This window comes from Vicia villosa, unplaced genomic scaffold (assembly GCF_029867415.1).
Source record: "Vicia villosa cultivar HV-30 ecotype Madison, WI unplaced genomic scaffold, Vvil1.0 ctg.000352F_1_1_1, whole genome shotgun sequence".
NCBI lineage: Eukaryota > Viridiplantae > Streptophyta > Magnoliopsida > Fabales > Fabaceae > Vicia > Vicia villosa.
In genome coordinates this window covers 26,428-48,921 of record NW_026705158.1, presented here as the reverse complement: position 1 = coordinate 48,921, position 22,494 = coordinate 26,428, and the positions used below count along the sequence as shown (strand labels likewise).

Here is a 22,494-nt window from a genome sequence, read left to right as displayed (position 1 = left end):
CAAAATCTGGGTTGCTTTCTCTCTGCTTCGTTGCTAGTGCTGACATTCTGTGAAAAATTCATTAATTAATTAATTACTTAAGTGCTTAGTTAGTAGTATGACTGCTACATTTGTAACTGCTCGACTCAATCAAGTTGTTTCAATGATATCATCATTGTCAAGTTGATGTTTTGTGAACTGGAAGAAATATTAAGGAATAATCACTCCCTAAAAGATTGTGGCACACTCTTAAGTACAATATATAATAAAATATTAATGTTGTTTTAATTTTTAGAGAATTTCTTGAATCACCCTCTACTTTTTTGGTTATCTCTGGCGAAATTTTAAAAATACCTTCATATTTTAGAAGTACACTTCCGAAACTCTAAAAATGGGTGATTTCGAATATGCATCTCCGAAATAATTTCTTTTTTATAGAAAAAATAGATGTTTTTGGAGATACATCTTCGAAATCAATTTTTTTTTTAAAAAGAGATGTTTTGACAGATACATTTTCAAAATCACTTATTTTTAGAGTTTCAGAAGTGCACTTCGAAAAAAAATTCTTCTCCACATCAATTTCCATAAACCTGCAAAAGACAGATCCAAATTTCATCACAACCAATCCATCACTAAACCTTCATACTAAACCTTCATCATTATCATATAATCTTCAAACCTTCACCATCCAAAAACTTCCATCAGAAAACGACTTCCAAACAACTTCTATCCATACCTTCCTCAAAGCTCATGGCTCAAACTTTTTTAGAAAAAACACAAACACGACAGTATTACAAATAGTCGAGAAGAATAAGAAAATTGAAATGGAAATGTGAATATTATTTATGAAGAAAAGGAAACAAGTTGAGGGATGATTATACCTTCTACTACTATTGGATTGTTTATTGCAGGATTATGGAAATTGATGTGGAGAAGAAATATTTTCGGAATTACACTTCCGAAATATCAAAAAACGAGTTATTTTGGAAATGCATCTCCGAAAATATTCTTTTTTTTTTTAAAAAAAAATGATTTCGGAGATGCATCTCCGAAATCTTTGAAAAATTGAAAAAAAATAATTCGGAAGTGCACTTCTGAAATATAGGGGTATTTTGGAATTTTCAGCGGAGGTGACCAACCTAAAGGGGTGATTAAAGAAATTCTCAATTTTTATACCTTTTACTATTTTTTTTAAAGTAATTAATAACTTTTTCCTAATCTATACAAATTGTACTATTTTTAATGTGTAATTGATAAGGTGACATATATTATACTTAGACAGATATACAAATTGAATCTAAAAAAATAGAGACTAGAAAGAAGGGAAAAAATGGGCTTAAATGCATTTTTGGTCCATGTAAGTTAGTGGATTTTTTATTTTTGCTCCTGTAAGTTTTCTTTTTTGTCTAAATTCCTATATCTTACTTTTTGCTTGTGGTTTAGTCCCTAAAGTCATAATTCGCAGGAAAATCTATAGGTTTCCTGTGGATTTTCCTACGAATTTTGATTTTAGGGACAAAAACGAACGCGAAAGTGAAATATAGGGACTCAGACCCAAGAAAAAATTTACAGGGACGTAAATCAAAAATTCGCTAACTTACAGGGACCAAATGTGCTTTTAAGCCAAAAAAATGATACTCTCGAAAAGAAGAGTCATTATGTAGCTTTAGTTACCTAAAAAGAGATATTAAAATGTTCTTCAATCTGGTGTTGTAGAGAATGGAAAAAAAAACTGATAGCCAAAAGTTATTCGAGAGAAAGTTAAAATTAAGCAGTTTGGGCTAGTGGTCAGTCTTGCACACATGACATGCCTTAAAACCTAGGCATCTTAAAATGACCTCTAATGTTTTCCCTTCTTTCATGGTTTTCCACTCAAAATTTGTTCTTGACCTCCAAAGGTGAATTGAAGTAGACTCGTTCAAGATTACTATGCAAAAATAATGGGCTCAAAATGATAAGAAATGAGCAAGTTATGATCCTTTGAAGTGGACACACAATTCCTTGAACTTTCATAGGAGGACCTATAATGTCTTCTCACTTTTGATGACTTTCTTCACAAACTTTCCTCTTGACTTGTAAAGAGAAGTTGTTGAAGGTGTCAAAGAGAGACATTTGCAAAAAGAAGCACTCAAAAATGTTGAAAATTGAAAGAGTTATGTCCAAGGACTTGTCAAATTAGGTCAAACTTCTTAAATCAAGTTTGAATCTCTTGAACTTTCCTTGAATTTATAGCATGAGGATATATATGAGACTTTGAAATGATATTTTATTAAAACACACTTGATTGTAAGGCTCATAGCTTGATGAAACTTGTTGAAGAAGGCATGGAAATAAACACATGAACCTATGAAGTTTCTTGATGAATCAAGCCTCATGATCTTGAGATCAACTTGATCAAATGAAGTTAAGAGATGCTCAAGGTATAACAATTGATGAAGAGGACACTTCCTTTGAAATTCAAGTCAATTAGCTTCCATGAATAATCAATTGATTGAGGGTCGATCCTGAAAACCCTAACTTTAGGAGAGAGTATGATAGCTCTTGGTTCAATCACCTACAATGCAAAGCTTTGAAAGACAGAGACATCTTTTTTCTATTTTGGTTAGTGTAACATAATAAATAAGTGTTCACCATTTAATCAAACATGGGTGCTTGGTGATTCCCCTAAAGCATGAATGAGCACAAATCTAAAAGTCAAACTCAAGATGGTGATCTTGATTATGGTAAGAACGTAAATGATTGGAGAATCTTAGGGTCAAAAATTGGGATATGGAATCTATAAAATTCGTGTATGCTATGAATGGATCTAGGATTTGCATGACCTAGTCTAGAGCTCCAAGTGGGAACATTATTTGCATTACTAGGCCTATGAGCAGCAGTAGTATTATTTACAACAAGAAACAAATTTTGAAATGTATAACTTATGAACTTGCTTGAGGGTCTAAAGTTATATTATTAAAACAATATAATCCACTTTCATGAAGGAAACCTTCAAGCAGCACCAAGCTAGATGCATGTGATTTGACATAGCATTTGTCATAATGAAATTCAAAATAAACATCATTATCCTTGAAAAAATTAAAAACTAAAATTAGATTTCTAGTAATGCTCAGAATATGAAGTAAGTTGTTTAACTTCGTTGAATTAGACACAAGTTCGAATCTAAATTTAGAGAAATCAACTAACTTGACTGCTAAGTTATGACCATTATCAACTAGAAAATCATTTGGACCTTTCTATGATTTTTTATTATGTAAATTAGAAGATGGACCTTTACATGATTGTTTATTATGTAAATTAGAAGCACTAGATGTAATATGATATGATGCACCTGATTCTACAAACCAGGATTGAGATTTAAGCCATTGAAGAACTTAGAGATTGTCCTGATGAGTTGAAATGGCAGGTGCTTGTGCAAATTAGGTGGAGACTTGATTATTTTGATTTTCATTTGAAACAAAAGTATCATAAATGTGCTTGAGAATTTAGTGGTGGAGGCTCAAAGTACTCATCATATTTGTACCAACAATCTATCATTGAGTGACCACTCATTGAATTAGTTCAATACAAAGCATGAAGATTGTTAGTAGTATGTATTTATACAAGTTATGAAGTTAGTTATTCTAACCAATTCTAATTAACTTTTCAAAAGGAGTTATTCTACTTTTAGTTGTCTCTAATACATCTTATTGGAATCCGAGTTTTCAAAAGTCAATTTAGTCCAACCGTTTCATGCTATTAGGAACAATTAATAACAAAAAAAAATATCAAATGAAATGTGAGCATTTGAATCATATGTTCATCCATATAAAGCGTATGTACTCTACAACAAAGGAAGTACACAGTGAGAGCTAGCTAGGAGAGCAACATGCAATTAATCTGCACTATGATGCAATCCCAAAGCTGCTTTTAATATCTTTTTCCACTGTACGCTAGCTAGCTAGCTTTGTGCCACTTTTATCATCCTGTGTTGAAATAAAATGCATTTTGATGTGAGGGAAGAGTCGAGTATAATTTTGTTACTGTATTTTATGGTAAGTGAAGAGGATTAATCTCTTTTTCTTCAACTTGGCTTGGGTTCAGATTTCAATTCTAAAACTCCACTTTTACGTCATTTTCCCTTTCCACATTATTTTATACGAGATCAGGCTTCGGTCCATTAATCGAGAATCCAAATGAAGTTATATGACCACACTTCCAGCTATAGTAAATCCAACTGAAAACAGTAGTCACTAATGTGAGCAAACACACTGCAGAGCGATAGGCACAACTCAGTTTTCATGTGAAAAATATTTCGCAAATTTGACCAATTTCACGTGGTAAACATGTCTTTAATTTCTACATAGACTGTAAATTTACTCAGCTACGTGTCAAATTCCAAATTTAGGTACAAAAGTAGGATGCAGTATTGATAAGTTTGCGACGTGATAAACATGCCACAAAAATAAATATGTGTCAGATTTGCGACGTGGTAAATACGTGTCGAAATTTCGCCACATAAATCTATTTCGCATAATATATTTTAATAAAATAATTAAATAATTATTAATTAATAAAATACAAATAATTAATGATTAATAAAAAAAATTTGTTTCTCATTTTCAATTTTTTTTGATACAGAGAGGGCCTAAGCCCAAAAAGAAAAACAACTACAAAAGATCCATATTGGAAGCAGAAAGCCCAATAGAATCAGAAACAAAATAGTTGGATATAAAGGAAGGAACATTGTTATAAATAACAAATTTCCTATCAAGAAGAGCATGATTTGCTAACATATCCACACAAGCATTCGCATTACGGGAAACATGGGAGACCACCACTATATCTAACTCTAACATAGCCTCCAAAATCTTGCGAAGAATAGCAACACAGTCCACTTGAGCCACTTTCCCATCTTCGATAGCTTTGACCACCACCAAAGCATCAATATTAATCTCAATATGCTTGTAACCACATTGAACGGCTAAATTAATACCTTCCAAAACTCTGCCAAAAGAGCATTGCAATTCCCCACGTATTTACTAAAACCTCCCTTCCAATTACCTTTGTAATCTCTTAATACTCCACCACAACTAGCAACATTTGTATTGTCACTAGCACCATCAGTATTAAGTTTCATCATACTCCTAATAGGAGATGTCCAGCCTATCATAGATTTTAAAAAATCTTCTTCCCGCACAGCTTTGTACAAAGACATCGCCATGTTATAGTCATCTTCTCTTTTCAAAATCTGAATAATTGGCTCCGGAGGACGCAAGTAATTTTCATCATGTTCTTCAAGATTCCTCCATGTCCATATAGCATGACAAGCTATAATCCAAAAATTGCTCCAACCTTCTTTTCTACTTCCATGATAATTCAGATATAACTTAATCTAATCCTCAATATCAACTAAAAAGAAGTCGATGGCCAAATCACTCGGAATCAAGCTCTTCCAAATTTGAATGGATTTGCAACAATCTTTCAACGCGTGTAAACTCGATTCGAAGACATTGCCACACGACTTACAAGCGGCACTTCCCATGCCTTTTTTATTTTTACTGGAGTTTGTTAGTAGTTGATTATGCTTCAGGATCTACATAAAATTTTTACAACGCTCAGGAACCGTAGCCTTCTAAATTTTATTCCAATCTTCGTCCGTTGTATCGAAGCTGAATCCTCCGATCGTGTTATACATTTCCTTCATCGAAAATTCATTATTTCCTGTTCCTGCAAAACAAAAAAGTCAGTACAATCCTCCCTGCTAGGAGACACCATGGATTTCAAGCTTTCTATCCAATCGATCGGCATCCAACTTTCCAAGATATTAAGATTCCAATCTCCATCCGAGTTGATTAAGTCACAAACTCTGGCGTTCTTCATCCTCTCAGGAATAGTTATGTTGAGATCTTTCACTCTACAACCTTGTCTTATCCAAATATCCTCCCAAGCATTAACGTTTTTTCCATCACCAATAACCCAAAAGCCTGTGTTCAACAAACTTGGCATGATTTTGACCACTGCCTTCCACAAACTCGAGTCTGTGTATTTAAAATGCATACAGCCACTATTAGCTTGAATTTTGTACTTGTTACGCAAAACCTCACACCAAAGCTCGCTGGAATTATTATACATGGCCCAACCCAGTTTCATCAAACACACTTGATTCAAAACATGCAGATTTTGCAAGCCAGTCCCACCAATTTGCTTAGGCAACGTGACCGTATCCCATGCAATGGCATGCAGTTTCCGCTTATATTTCGTGTCTCCCCACACAAAAATCCTCTAAAGAGCATGAATCTTATCAATACAGGATTTAGGAAGTTTGGATGTCATCATAGGGTATAGAGGAATAGCTTTAATAACGCTCTTTGCCAACGTAATTCTACCTGCTAGCGAGAGGTTGTTTCTCTTCCAACAATTGAGCTTCATAGCAACTTGTTCCACTAAGTACCGAACATCATTCCTCTTAAGATTTTTCCCACTCAATGGCACCCCCAGATATTTGCCAAATCCAGTAGTTCAAAGAAACTTGCAGATATGCTGAAGCTTGGCTTGCATGCTTCTACTAACATTTTTGGAATACATAATGCTCTTTTTTTCCTGGTTAATCTCTTGTCCAGTCATTTGGACAAAGATATCAAGAGTCTCTATAATGCAAGCCATATTAGTTTCGGTTACCTCTCCAAAAATCAGTAGATCATCTGCAAACATGAGGTGAGATATCGTAATTCCATTTCTCCCCAATTTAATACATTTCCATTTCTTGTTCACCACTAATTCTTCAATTAAGTGCGATAACTTGTCCATACATAAGACAAATAAATAAGGGGAAATAGGATCCCCTTGACGAATGCCTCTTTGGGGACGGAAAAGTTCATTTCTAGTTCCACTCCAATTCACATTAGTCCCAACACTAGTCACCGAATGCATTATCACATTTCTCATATTTTCTGGAATCTGAGTCTCCTGCCGCACTCTCCAAATGCATTCCCAGCTTAACTTGTCACAAGTTTTAGATAAGTCCACTTTAATGGCAAAGAAACCTGTTTTTCCTTTCTTTCTTTCCATCGTATGCATGACCTCTCTTGCTATGATGATATTCTCATGAATGAGTCTGCCAGGAACAAAGCCCGTTTGGAAGGGAGAAATAAGCTTATCCATATGAATTTTCAATCTACCAACAACAATCTTGCTCAAGACTTTATAGATTGTATTGCACAAAGATATTGGCCGGAAGTGTGAGACCAAACACAGATTATCATTCTTTGGAATTAAACAGATATCAGTTTTGTTCATTGTCGCTATATCTGTAGGCTGCTTCCACATATTGAAAACAATATCACAAACACTATCTCCTACCACTCCCTAGGATTTTTGGAAAAAACCTGCTGGAAACCCATCAGGGGCCAGGAGCCTTCCATGGTTTCATGCTAAAAACATCTTTCTTAACTTCTTCTTTACTAATAAAATCACCCAGCTTGCAAATATCTCCCTCATTTAATCTCGGAAAGGAAATAGCAGTATGATGCCAAGCAATCATGGTATTTCTAATGGAGAAAAGTTTTCTGTAATAATCATTAACCATGCTATTGATCTAATTTCTATCCTCAATCCAATGACCATCATCATCCTTTAACATAAGCACTTTATTTTTCCTTCTTCTGTTAATAGTTTTCAAATGGTAGTATTTTGTATTACGATCTTCGTCAACAAGCCAATGCGCTCGAGACCTTTGAAACCACACCAGCTCTTCTTGCCGCAAAATCATTTTGAGTTCACCTTGCAACTTTTTCTCTAAGCGAATCAGCCCCGCTATATTCTGTCTACCCTGAATATTTTTTTGAATTCCCTGCAGTCGCGCCATAATACTACGTTTAACCTTTTGCACATGCTAAACTGAACACATCTTCCACTCTTTAGCACCAGACTCTATTCTTTGCATATTTTGAAGGAGGTCATCCTGCCTTATCCAAAGACCTCTAATTCTATCAATGTACTTATGATCCACCAACCATGAACTCTCAAAACGAAAAGGCTTAGAATTCCTCTCAAAATTACTACCCGTAAGAGCAATTAAAAGAGGATGGTGATCAGAAAACACAACATGAGTTAAAACTTTAATCTGAGCTTCAGTAAACAACAAACGCCATTCTTCGTTACAAATATCACGATCCAGTCTCTCATAAATACATTGTCCCCCATGGAAAATAGGTCCTCGCCAAGTAAACCTAGGCCCATGAGCACCCAGATCAGTTAAATTATAACTTTCCATATTCTCTCGGAAGAGAATGGATTTACGAGCACTAACAGGTCCATCACCTTTCTTTTCATTAATCCCAGTTGTAATACGGTGAATTGACTTTAAGAGAAAATGTTGCGGTAAGCAAGAGTCGCCACCGACTTTTATTTTATCCAATATATAGAAAGGCTAAAAGAACAGAAAAAACCTTTTAAAGATTTTGAGTTCGGGGGGTAAGTTATACAAAGGGAAGGTTTAAAGCACCCTTTGTATCCATGGTTATCCATGGGCTCTTAATTTCTTAGCTCACTTTTGTTTTCAAAAACGTTTGAAGTGTAGTGTGTGAATAGTAAAAACTTTGAAGAAGAACTTTAGCTTGTAAATAAGCGTAGTCTTTTTGAATTTGATTTGAAAAAGAGTGGGAAAGGATTTTTGAATTTAGAGCAAGCAATTAGTAGCAACTACCCTAAATTAGAAAAAAATTTCTTTTATTCTTTCGGGCGAAAAGGTCTATCCATACCATGAGAGGGCAGGAAGTCTTTCAATTGGATGTTGAAGGGTCATCGAGAAAGTATCGTTCGCCATAAAACTGTCCCTACCATATAGAGGGTAGGTAGTCTTTAGGGAAGGATAGAATAGTCATTAGGCAACAGGCGAGGATACCTTAGCAATGGGACAATCATCTTAATTTCCGAGGCAGCATCGAGGGACAAAATCTTATGATGATTTCAATGAATTAAGGTAGCACTTGCTTTAGGTATCCTCCAAATCGAGGGACTTGACTATTTTTAGTATAATTAGAGGCAACAGATAATAAGGTAACAGGCAACAAAAAGGGTTACCCTAAAGGTGTGTGGGTGCACAATCAAGTGATTAAATTCAATTATTTATCTTGTAATTAGTTATCCTAATTCAATTCAAGGTTGCACTCCCTAGGGTTACTAACCACAACAGAAAAATAAAGCAGTTTAAATGTCCTACGCTATTACAATAAACACCTGCGGGGAAGGGGAAATAAAGGCAGAAAATAAGAGGGAACAATAATTAATCAAAATCCTTGAATGCCTTGATCTTCCTCGAACCCTCGATCAATTCTGAAAATTAAAAGGAAAATAAAGAATGGTTAGCGTATTACAGATTCATTGACTATTGATGCAAAACCCTATTTTAATCCAAAAGGCAAAATAAAAAATAAAATGATGTTAAACAAAAATTTAGAAACTTAGTTTTTTGATCTGGTGTGGCGCGTGGCTGAAGGATCTTGGTTAACCCTGGAAATTGGGCACAAAGAAGAGAAATGTTAGTGCATTAAAGACCTCAGCAATTATAACGTGACAGATCAAAAATTAAAATGGTAATAATTTAGGCAGACAAAAAAAGCATGGCAAAAGGCAAACCCTGAATGGGCCAAAATTTAACCAGGGTTAATAGAAGAAATAGGTAAAAACCTAGACTAGGGTTAATGGGCAACACCTACCAGTAATGGAATTTTTAGGGTTAAGGAGAAACAGTGATTAGTAGTCATGATGAAAAATAGTTAACTAAAATAAAATCAGGATTTAAACACATAAGAATATTTAATTAGCCCAAAATTAAATTATTACCCTAAAATAATTATTAGCAGATGTGAAAGACAATTATTGTAAAAGAGATTTTGATGTTATGGGAAAAATCGGGTTTTCGATTAAATAAATTCAAAGGTCATGAACATATTTTTTTTACCAAATAAAAGATATTTTAAATAGTTTAAATAAAACATATTAAAATAGGAAAGAAATAAATAAACAAAAAAAGAAGATTTATGTAATTAAAAAAAAATTAAAAAAAAATTAGAGGAACTTAGCTTTGATTAGATGTAGGTGAGTCCTGAAGGTCCATGGTGGTCTTTCAATCCTGGTGCGTTGGATTTGGCGAAGGGAACGATCTGGTGGCTGCTGGTGGAGGGTTTATGGTGTGCGTGTGTTGACTGGTTGCATAGAATCTGTGAATAACAATCATCAAAGAAAATTGAATAAAATTATTGCCACAAGTGGGAATCGAACCCAGGTTTGTCAATTAACTAGCAATTCGCTTCAGCCAACTGTGCTGTGTTTTCAAGTTGTTAATCATCCAACCAGAATAAATTAAATAGAAAAGTAAAAGTTAGTGGAAGAAAAGTCAAACGCTGGTAAGAGTGGGTCCCATAGTGGACTGCTTTATCCAATAAAAAAATGGAGAGAGAGAGAGAGTTGGACTTTTTGAACATCCAATCAGGCAATCCCATGCATGGAGAGAGGGAAGGATTTTGCTGACCCACGAATGCTAGCGCGATACGCATGGATGACTGGCCCTATCCACTGTTCATCTTCTTCTTCACATACACCTGCAGATTTTGTTGCGTTTTCAGCCACGACTTTACCTGCGGATTTTTCCGCAGGTTCTTCTTCAATTCACCTGCGATTTGAAACACTTGCAAAACACGATCCAAACATACATAAGCGTGCCCAGATACCCTAAATCAAACTCCCTGGATTCAATGATGATCTCGTTGGGGACTGAAACGGCCTGCATGTAAGGGTTCGAAGAACAACGTGGTTCTTGCCCTAACAATGGTGTCTACCATACCAAGTACCATACCTTCGGTTTAGTGGCTCAAATATCCTCTATTAGTCATGAAGAACTCGAACAAATCAACAAATCCCATTAAAAAATCATGATATATTGAAAACGAAAGGTAAATGCATGTATTCATGGAGAATGTGTAATACGAGTTTTGAGCAACATGGGACATGATAAACACATTAAACTTACTCTATATTACCTTGAGGGACGATTGGAATGATTGCTTGTACTAGAATGTGGCTGCAACAAGGAATAAGGATTTTGCAACTTTCTTGAAAATTTGGTAGCTTTGAAACCCTAGTAGCTCTCCTCAATTTCATCCCCTAACACTATGTGCCTGTTGTCTATTTATAGAGGAATGAAATAGGGTTAGAATATGTTGAGGGAATCAAATAAAAATCAAGTGTTTTAATGGTGAAAAATTTGATTGAAATTAGATTGGAAAGTTTTTATTTTTGTATCAATCTCTTGCCAATCCACTTCGTATGAAATTTTCAGCTAATATGGAGCATTTGGATGATTGGATTTGATTTAAAATTAATTCTTCACATTTATAATGATTTATTCATATTTAAATGAATTAAAAATTCAAATAAATAAGATAAATATTATAAAAATAAAATAATTAATTAAATGGTAAATATAAGACCCATGGACATGTTTGAAATCCAAAAGTTAGGCCCAAAGGTTCAAAAACCTCAAACTTCTCCACTTTGTATTTTATGCATTTTCTCAAAATCGCCCAACTTATGCAAGCCATAACTCATTAAATTTTAATCATATGGAGATGTTCTAGGACTTTTTGGAAAGCTCAAGATGTCCTCTACAAGCCACTTTGGAACATATTTTTCATTTGGAGATTTTATCTTGATGATATGGCTCCTGACCAAAAACAGCTTTTTGCGATCTTCTAGAAGGACCTGTAATGTATTGGCTCATATCTCTTATGCGGAAGCATTGCTTGACCATGGGCCCAACATCAAAGTTGTAGAGAATTGAATTTACTTGAGAATGAGCTTTGGTTTTGAATTTTCTGACAAAGTATGGGGGAGATATGTTCAGTCAAAGTTGGGTTGACTTTCTCCTTAAAAACCCTAATTTAGAAACTTGGAGATTTGGTGATTTTGGAGCTTTCCTTGATGAATCATGATCAATCCTTGATCAAATGATGAATCTAACATTAAAATGTTGATGTTGACCAAAAGTCAGGAGCTTTGACTTTACTTTGACCACAGTTGACTTTTAGGTCAAACTGATCGACCGTTGATTATCTGAGCAACTGACTGAGCAATCTTTGGAATCGAAGCTTGTACTTTGCCATAGAGATATTTTGAAACATCATAAGCCATATGAAATCCCTTGGAGACTTTGATTCATTGATTTTCTTTAGCGAGTTCAAAACCCTAGTTCATTAAGCCCTTGTCTAGGAGGATGTATCTTTGAGCCTTGAACTTTGGTATGAGCTTGAATAGGAGAAAGAGATGAGAAAATTTTGGGGTATGACACCAGCTATATCATTGAAGTCACCAGCTACAAGCCAAGGAGTATTATTGTTAGATGCCAATGTTCTTAGATTGTCCCAAAGAATCTCCCTATTACTAGCATAGACCACAGTAAATCTCCATTCATGCCCTTGCCTATTCTGAACCTTCATATGCACAAATTGATCTCCTCTATTTAACATATTAATTTGAAGATTATTATCTTTACATGCCACAAGAATACCTCCTGCATAACCAAGGTTTTCTACATTTATAAATTGTTGAAAACCAAGATTTTTTTAGAGGGTGATGTAACTTGCTTGGCTCACATCTTGTTTCCATAATAGCAAAAATTTCAGGCTGGTAAATATCAATGTAATATTTATAAAACCTAAAAAAAATCTTTACCCGCCGCTCCACGACAATTCCAAACAATGATATTGATTTGTTCATTCATCTAAAACAATAGCATAAAAATATACAATTCCTCGAAAGCAACTCAACATCTGTCGGGTGTCTCAACAACAACTTCTTCCTCTATATCCTGTATGCTCCTAGTGGCATTGTCCCTGATTGAAGAACTTATGACTATTTCATCTTCATTTTCTTTAATTCTATCATCTCCATTAGTGTCCTTCTGGTTATGGCATTCATCTGGTAGTTTTGGTTCTTGCTGAAATGAAAACATGAAGGCATTTCTTTTGGGTTTTAAAGAAACACCAGCATAAATTTCACTATCCATCTCCTTCATTTTGACTTGTTTAAATTGATCAACATGATCAACATTGTACATTCTTTTTGTTGTTGAAAACTAGCATGCTTTTCTGTTAAAAAAATCAACTCTTTTTCCTTCTCGAACACCACTTCAACAACCTTTTTCATTGCATATGTGTTTTTGTTTGTTAACCCTATTTTGCCACGTGTAGCTAAAATACTCTCCTTTTTATTCCTTCCTTTATTTTCCACTTGTTTTTTCCTATTTTTGTCGTTACTGAATCGCTTTTGTTGACCCTCATTCCTTTTCTCATCATTGGGCCCACAATCAATAATTTGATTATTGTTTTTATTATTTGTTCCCTCTTGACCAATGATATTATCGCATAATCCATGCATAAGATGCAAATCTTCATTTATGTTACTATTATTCTCCTTTCCTTTTTTGTGGTGTTATTATTATTTGTTTCCATTATGGTTTCTCCATCATCAATGCCTACTTTTATTGTACCACTAGTCTCGCCTTCCTCAATCAGGGTCTCAAAATAGGATCCCATTTTCAGATTACCTATGGGAGTTTTTTGATACCTTTTCTTCACCTCTGGATTTTTTTCGGCCTCTTCTCATTTTCTAGACTATTTTCCAAGGACCATCTTCCTTATTATCAATCATCTTATTGACATTGGAACTATTATTGATTTCCGCTACGCCTACTGCTTTCACCAGACTTCCAGTATTAACAGATTCCATGTTCTGACAGCCATCTTTATAGTGAATGAACTTCCCACAACTCAGACATAACATGTGTAATCCTTCATATTCAATCTTATAGAGACTATCTTTAATAGAAAACATGGAGAGAAGAGGTTTTGAAATATTAACTTCAACGTAAATTCTTGCATATTTTCCTCTTTCACGTTGCAAGGTATTTTAATCCACTTTGATAGTTCTCCCAGCCAAATCGCCTATAACATGTAACACTTTCTAATCATAGTACTCAATCGACAAACCTGATATCCTGATCCAGACAGCCACGTTAACAATACTTTCACTCTCAGGATGGAAATTTGGAGTCCATTCTTTAATTGTTAAATAGTGATCATATATGAACCATGGCCCATCAGATAAAGCAGCATTCTTATCGTCTTCATGAGTGAAGGCAACCAAATAATAATCATGGCTCAGATATATTATATTGCTTATTCCTTTTCTCACCCACATTTGTTTGAGCCTTGTTTCCAGTGCTTTATACCCTATTCTCCTCCCCATAAGCTTCACGATCACACCTCTTCTCCAAGGACGATGGATCATATTCTCCTCGTAGCTGGATAATGATATGAGAGAGCAGTCATACCCCCCCCCCCCGATTTTGATTTTGTAACCTTAATACCATTTAACATTCCTTCCAATTCAGCATCCCAATCTTCATTATGCGTCTGATAATTTTCTTCCACTTCCTCTTCATCACAGTTCAGCATACTGTTATCATCACTAGTAACAATATTCCTATAAGAGATATTGCCACTATTATGATTTATTCTAGCGTCAAATGGTTGAGCAAGAGGTGGCACCGGAGGCGTCACCGGCAACGTTGGAGCCATACTTCAGAAACCCTAGCAGAGCGCTTAAGTCATATATACCCATTTTCAAATATTTTGCCACATGATTTTTCGTTTCCGAAATATTTTCAAATAATTAATTGGGTTTTCTGGATTTGGGTCCTGGCTTATCACTAGATATTATACTCCAATCCCCTAAGCGACTTTGATCCTATTTAACTATGTAATCAATTAGACAAGCACTATCGATATCATCTAACTTATGTTCCTGTACACTGCATTAAGCATGACGGTTTACAGATTAAGCGAAGCTAACGAAGAAGCTAGGTTAACACTCAATTAAAATTAGGAACATGCATACAATTGAATTTAATCAATTATATCCTATGAGCAGCTATCGAATTAAGCAAGGGATAGCAATCGAATTAAGCAAATGAATTCCACAAATCAGTAGAATTAGCCCCTATAGCTTATTCGTAATCAATTATTTTAATCGCATTCTTAATCAAAACCAAAAACTCCCATTGTTATAATCAGTTTGTTAAATCATTCAAGAGTCCTTGCGATACGACTTAAGTGTCGCTTCCTAAAACTACAATTTATTTGCTCGTTTTTGACCTGTGTGCGACAACGGATCAAATTTGGCGCCGTTGTCGGGGATTGGAGTTACAATAGCCATTAATAAGCCGAAACTCGAATCAGTAGAATTAGCCCCTTTAGCTTATTCGTAATCAATTATTTTTATCGCATTCTTAATCGAAACCGAAAACCTCATTGTTATAATCAGTTGGTTAAATCATTCAAGAGTCCTTAATGTAGTTTTTCACATCCCACAAAGGTATCCTCATCCTTCATGTAGTCTAGTTTTCCACATCCCACAACTTACTAAAGTTCTTCTACAACAGTTGTCAACAAACTCCCCCAATTTTTTGGTACGAGTCTTCACAAACAGTTCATTAATTCGTGGAGGTCTCCCCTTCTCATTAGCCTAATTAATATAATTATTTTTAATTAAAAATATATGATAAATCAAAATATAACCTAAAAAAATAGTTATAATTACCTTCCATCGAACATGTTTGTCGATACTAATACTTCCTACTGAATTAAGGCAGCCCCCCGTTTCATATGCTCTAAATTTCTTTGTCTTTTCAGATTTTACCTTAAAATCATCTGAATCCTAATAGACAAGAAATTCTTCAAATACTCCCTTCTTACCCAATTAGAAAAAATACTTTGTTGTTCTCAACCAAGTCTAGCACGCCTAAGCATGTGAGAAAGTCGGATTAATGTTCTGTTCCAAAAAAAAAATTAATCTTATATTCGTCCATTACGTCTCATGTTCACTTTTCTTGCAATTCACGATGGCATTGTTGAGACTAAAATATGAAGAGCTACGCTCAGAGTCACAGAAATTTGCATCAAGGAGGAGTGTTGAAATTGTTACAAATTTCTAGAATATTCTTAATATAATGTGTATAAAAATGGTAGAGGAGTCTAGGACTATAATGTATATGATAATGGTAGAAAAACCTATAACTATAAGTGTATGGAAATGGTAGAAGAACCTAAAACTATCATGATATTAATCTATCATGAAACATCTATAAAGAACTAAAATAATGTAAAAATATTCACCACGAGAGATTGGTGAATTGAGTTACAGACAATTGACACTTTGTAAATCGGCATCTAAAAAAATCAATATCATATCTTTCTATCTAAACATTTTTCTAAAACGATCTATATGCCACTATCAACTATTCAAATACCAATACTTATCGTACGTTTAGATTTTGGCTACAAACAATTGATGTCTTTATAAAAAATCACATTATTAATTATTTTCTTACAATTAATAAGAATCGCTCCCGGTAAGTAACATTGTATTCTATTGTGCTGGCGTACATGTTGGAAATTCATTTCCTAGTTACAAATGATTTTGTTGCCGGGATAAATAGTAATCAATAGCAACACTCTCTTTTCAACATTCTCTTAAACACTCACTTTTTTATTAGTTGAAACATGTGTGGGTCTCTCACTTTGAAAATAGGTCTCACATAAAATGGTAAGACCCACACATGTTTCAACTAATAAGAGAGTGAGTGTTTGAGAGAATATTGAAAAGAGAGTCTTCTTAGCATTTCTCTTTAAATAAATCATCAACAAACAAATATTTCTTCTTATTTTGTTGTCATCGAATTCTCAAAATAAATATTATATCTGAACCAACTTGATTCTTACATGTCTGTCACAAATACCTCACTTATATATTGCATTTAAAATTATTACTCACTGCATCAATATATGGAATTGAATACCATTTAAGAATTTAAAAGCTAAAAGATAAGCTAGTAATACAAGAATTAATCCAAAAACAATAAGATACTAATAAATCAAACACTACTCAATGTGTTAGGCAGAGGAAGAGAATACAAGAGTGACATTAATAGTCATTGGACAATGGGAGTTATCTTGATGATGTTGGTTTCATCTTGGACAGTAGCAGTAGCATTACTAATGCCAATTACCAATTCTGACACATTCGTCTCTCCTTTTCCATTCTTCCTTGCTGCTATCTGTTCTTTTGTTTATAATATGTTGCATACAAAATCAGTTGTACAACAGCAAACATTGTCCCAATCCCATTCGGTATCTGACAAAAAAAAAATCATCCATTTACTATAATAAGTAAACTAACACAGTACATACATTTTAATCAAAGAATTAAGCATGGTAATTCTAATTACTATTCTTACAGCAATGAATGGATCAAAAGGGATGAGAGCATAAATGGTCCATGACACTCCATTGCTAAATGAAGCTAAAGAGAGAAAAAACGGCATGAATTCAACACTTTTGCTCTTGATCACTAATTTCTATATGCAATGCAACCATAGATATTAATTAATTAAGATCATATAATTAAGCCAATTATTAGACATTATGTTAATATATACTAACCATGATGGATAAAGGTGAAGCATACATGGCAACATTGAAGAGCATGCAAATAGTTCCAACAACAGCAGAACGTTTGGTAACAGTATGTATCATAGTTAGTGAAACAAATGAGAGAAGAGAAATGAAAATAAGCTCCAAGAGTAAACCAGAGAAGACTTTGAGTCTCTTTTTGTGGTCAGAATAGATGAAGAAGAGTGTGATATAAATGATCTCAATCACGCATCCTGCACCGTTGATGGTTACCACAAGTAAGCTGTGAGGGTGCACCATAGGTAGCCCGTAGAGAGTCCAACTCCAAACCATGCAGTTCATTAACGTGGCTAGGTATGGTACTGCTGAGTACTGTTTTACTGATCTTTTCTTGCATAATGCATATCCCAACAAATGTTGGCCTGTAGAAATTTATTTTGTGTTATGAAAAATTCTAGCATATATCATAGTTTTATTAGACCTGAGAAATAAACTTACAGTGGAGACAAGAACATGCATCCGGCAATGATATTTCCTGAAATAAATAAATAAAAGCCTAAAGTGATAAATCAATAAGATGTGGAAATTATTCATAATCCAAATAATGAAAACACAGAAAGCAAATTATGATATCACCCACCTATGATGCCCACTATAGTTCGAGCAATTTCTGCACTAGTCATGTTTTCTAGCAGAAGAAGTGAGAAAACGGACTTAGCTGATATGAATGTAAAAATATGATCAGTTCTCCGAAAATTTCTGTGCTTCATTTGAAAGTAGAAACTTCACGCAAGAGATGATTAGTTATTGGCATGTCGGTTCCCAAAAACAAATGACAATAGGTATAATTTTCAATGAAAAGGTATAAAATTGATTTTTACAAGTTTTCTTTATGAAAATATAATTGTTTATGTGTTACTTTTTAAAAGACAAGATGGCGTGAAAAAATAGCACAAGAAATGATGGACAAAATCAAAATTCATCATAATGCACAAAGAACACAGAAGTACTCCGAAAGCAATTGAACAACAAAAAATAAAGGTAAATATTCTTACTAAAACATTATCCGGTTAATTTTTTTTATGCTGGTCAGTTGGATCACAAAAGTGTGAGTTTTTGAAAATGAATGAACGATTATCATTGTTGGGGTTCAAGATTTTCTCGTGTCTTCCTCTTTTTTATGTTATTCATGGGTTGCCCTTTCTTTGTTTGGACTTAAGAACCTATTTATATTGCAAGCCTTTTCTCTATGGATACTGAAGAGACGTGTTTTTAATAGGGTTTAGTATCCAATAATTACTTGCAGGGCCGGTCCTGATATTTTAGAGGCCCAGGGCAAAAATTAAAATTTTTTTTTAAAAAAATCATCCATTTAAATTATAAAATATAAATCATATTTAAAAAATCAAAGTTAGTCATTTATCCATATAATTAACATACAAAAGTACCATATTATAATCAATATTCGGTAACAGGATTGGCTCTATTTTAATTTTAAAAATAGGTGTTTAGTAATATATATTTATCAAATTTATTAGTTTCATTTTTATTCAAAAATATTTTAAAATCTACTAATTTAATTATATTTATTTAATCATAATAATTTAGTTAAAAATAATATTAATATTAATAAAATTTTAATATAATTACAAAGTAACACTATGCATAGGATCGAACACACAAGTTACTATAAAAGGAGGACAACCGTTGCACTGCAAATACATTCATGTTGAATTATGCAACATAAAGTATTCATAAATAATTTACTTTATAATTTAAAAGCCCAAATCTAAAAAATATGAGGCCCCCATTTTTTATGAGCCCATGGGCTATGGGCCTGCTTGCCCTGGCCCAGGGCCGGCCCTGATTACTTGTAGAATACTCAACCATAATCCTTTTTCTAACGGATTTCGGACATCAACCATTTTGTAACAAATTCGATCATTGATTGTTCCAAAAATATCATAACGGCTCCATTTTGGATGGTCTTTCAAGAACACGAAAAATTGAGTCTGAAATGTGCATAGAACTCGCCTTCCAGCCTCATAAAAATCTACATAAGCCCCAAAGCATAAGGCCTGTAAGGGTGAAGTGTTTTGAGTTTATCCCGGATCATGTAAACTTTCATAACCAGATTTTAATCGAGTAAACTTTTCGTAAATTCATGGTCTCGATGATGGATCAATTTCTGAAAGATTTACCCTGGCATATATTGGGAAGATCCACGACTTTAATGAAGTCGAAAAAATAGCTACGATTTTAATGGAGAAGCCGAAGAACCCTGGTGGATTTGCAATGTAGAGAAATTGGAGAGCCCATGTTAGATCTCGACCCACTGAAGTCATAGAACCCGGTAGGTTCTAGACATAGAGAAATCTGAGAGCCCCAGAGGGATATCGTCCTGTTGACGTCGTAGAACCTGGAAGGTTCAGGACATAGAGAAGTCGGAGAGTCCCAGTGGGACTTCCACATGTTGGAGTCGTAGAACCTGGTAGATTCTAAACATAGAGAAATCGGAGAGCCCTAGTGGATTCTTTGGCCTATTGATGTCGTAGAAACTGGTAGATTCTAAACATAGAGAAGTCGGAGAGCCCCAATGGATTCTCGGCCTAGCTCTTGGCATCCTAGAACCCTGTAGTTTCTAGACATAGAGAGGTTGGAGAGCCCTAGTGCATTCTCGACCTATTGGTGTAACACCCCAAATCTATCCAACGTTATATTTAAATCAGAATGCGGAAATTTCAAACATTAAACATGAGGCATTACATTCTCAACTTATTCCAACAAACAACCAACCTATATTTGCTTTTATTATGATACATAGCATTCGGCGTTCACAACTTATAAATCATATACAACTTTATCCAACTAAAATCAAAACTTCAATTTATAATTATTCAAGAATTATTGTAATAACAACAATTAGAAACAATTTCAACAACAAATAATAACAACTATTCATCGTCTTATAATAACAACAACATGACCGACATAAACAATCATAATCCCATCCCGAGTGCTACGTATCAGAGCAAGACACCAATCGACTAACAGCAACTAAAGACTTCATAAAGTTACTTCGCTTCCACAGCTATTCTTGAGTACCTGCTCAATTACCCATAATAGGTAACATCATTACAGAAGGGGTGAGATATCATACAATATAAACAGGTGTATGATAAACAGTATATTAGATTAGGATTATACAAATTCTACCACTTTACATAGCAATTATACAACAACGAGTAAGCGACTTAAATCAATACAACTTACTAGCATCAACAACTTAGTAACAACAACTTAATAACAACAACTTAGTAACAACAACTTAATAACAACAACTTAGTAACAACAACTTAATAACAACAACTTAATAACAACAACTTAATAACAACAACTTAGTAACAACGACTTGATCACAACAACAACTTAACAGTAATGACAACTTAACAGCAATAACAACTTAATGGCAATCATAACTTATAACCAACAATAACTTAATCACAAAAGCAACTTATAACCACATCAACTTATATCAAACGACAATTTATCAGATAGCAACAACAACAACACGATAACAACTTAAACATCGACAACAACAACAACGGTAACAACTTAAACATCAACAACAACAACAACGGTAACAACTTAAACATCAACAACAGCTCAGACATACAAATCGAATGTGACTCAACTATGCAAATGCATGTGGTACCATTTGGAGTAAAACTCCCAACGTAAACATATGCCAGGTTATCGAGGCATTTCAACAACGTAAACAGGGTGCCATCAAGGCCAACGTAATCAGGTGCCATCTAGGCCAACGTAAACAATGCAAATGTATGCATGCGACAACAACCACAACGTCATAACAACAACAACGAAACAACAACAACAACGTAAACAACAACTTGAACATGCAACAGATGCATCAACTTAATCCAACATTGGTCATACGACCTACAACTTAAACATGCCCACAAGTCGGGACAATAACAACGCTGAACAACATAATCAATTTTCAACTTATTCAACATTGGCCATAGGCCTACAACATCATCAACGTAATTAACGACAATTCAACAGCAACGTATAACAACAACATTTCAACATAGTAATAACAACTTGTTCAACAACGACAACATATTCCCAACAACTTACTAACAACATATTCAACTATATCATGTTCAATAATAACATACTAGAAACAACATAACAACAACAACTCGACCCAACGCTTACTCATACCGACTATTATTATAAGTCTTATTTATACTACTTAATAGCAACATATACTACATTCTACTCAACAACTTATACTTAATTGTCCACCAACTTACATCATCGGTCCTTATACTACTACCAAATTATTCCTACCAAGGTTGTAACAACTCTGCAGCTATCAACTTAATATTCGCTATCAACATATACCACTAAGGCACCAACAACTTAATTATTATTATTTGTTAATTATCAACAACTCCGTTACTTGAATTACCGCTACATAAGCCATCATTATTGCTACAGTTACTTTTATCGCATTATAATTAGGTTACCGATTCAGCCTGCTACTTTATACTTCTGCCATTGCTCCTTCGTGTTATTTTCCACTTTCTGCAACTTATACCACATGCCAACTATTTCTAATAATAAGCATTACTACCAATTCATTTGATTGAATTTCTACAACTTAATTCAAGAACACAACATTTATAACAGCAACATAACAATTTTCCACCACTAAAACACAATACAACAGCAACCTACAAATCATCCCCAAATCAACACGGAGCAACCAATTATGAATAACAACCAAGGACTCAGAATCAACCACATAATCAAACACCGACACTGAGGCAAATTCATAAACCCCATCCCACATACGTGTTCATCATAACCCCGATTATAGAGTAAGAACCCCATCCTTACCTTTGGATTGGAGATTCCTCTACTCTCCCGGTTGCCATAGCTTATGCCGCCGCTTCCAACTTTTCTCCGAAAATCT

General features: G+C 34.3%; 1 pseudogene; it reads right to left on the bottom strand.

Moving 5' to 3' along the window:
• Positions 1-17,008: 17,008 nt before the first annotated feature.
• Positions 17,009-18,172, bottom strand: LOC131627224 (bidirectional sugar transporter SWEET7-like; annotated as a pseudogene).
• Between the last annotated feature and the right edge of the window lie 4,322 nt (positions 18,173-22,494).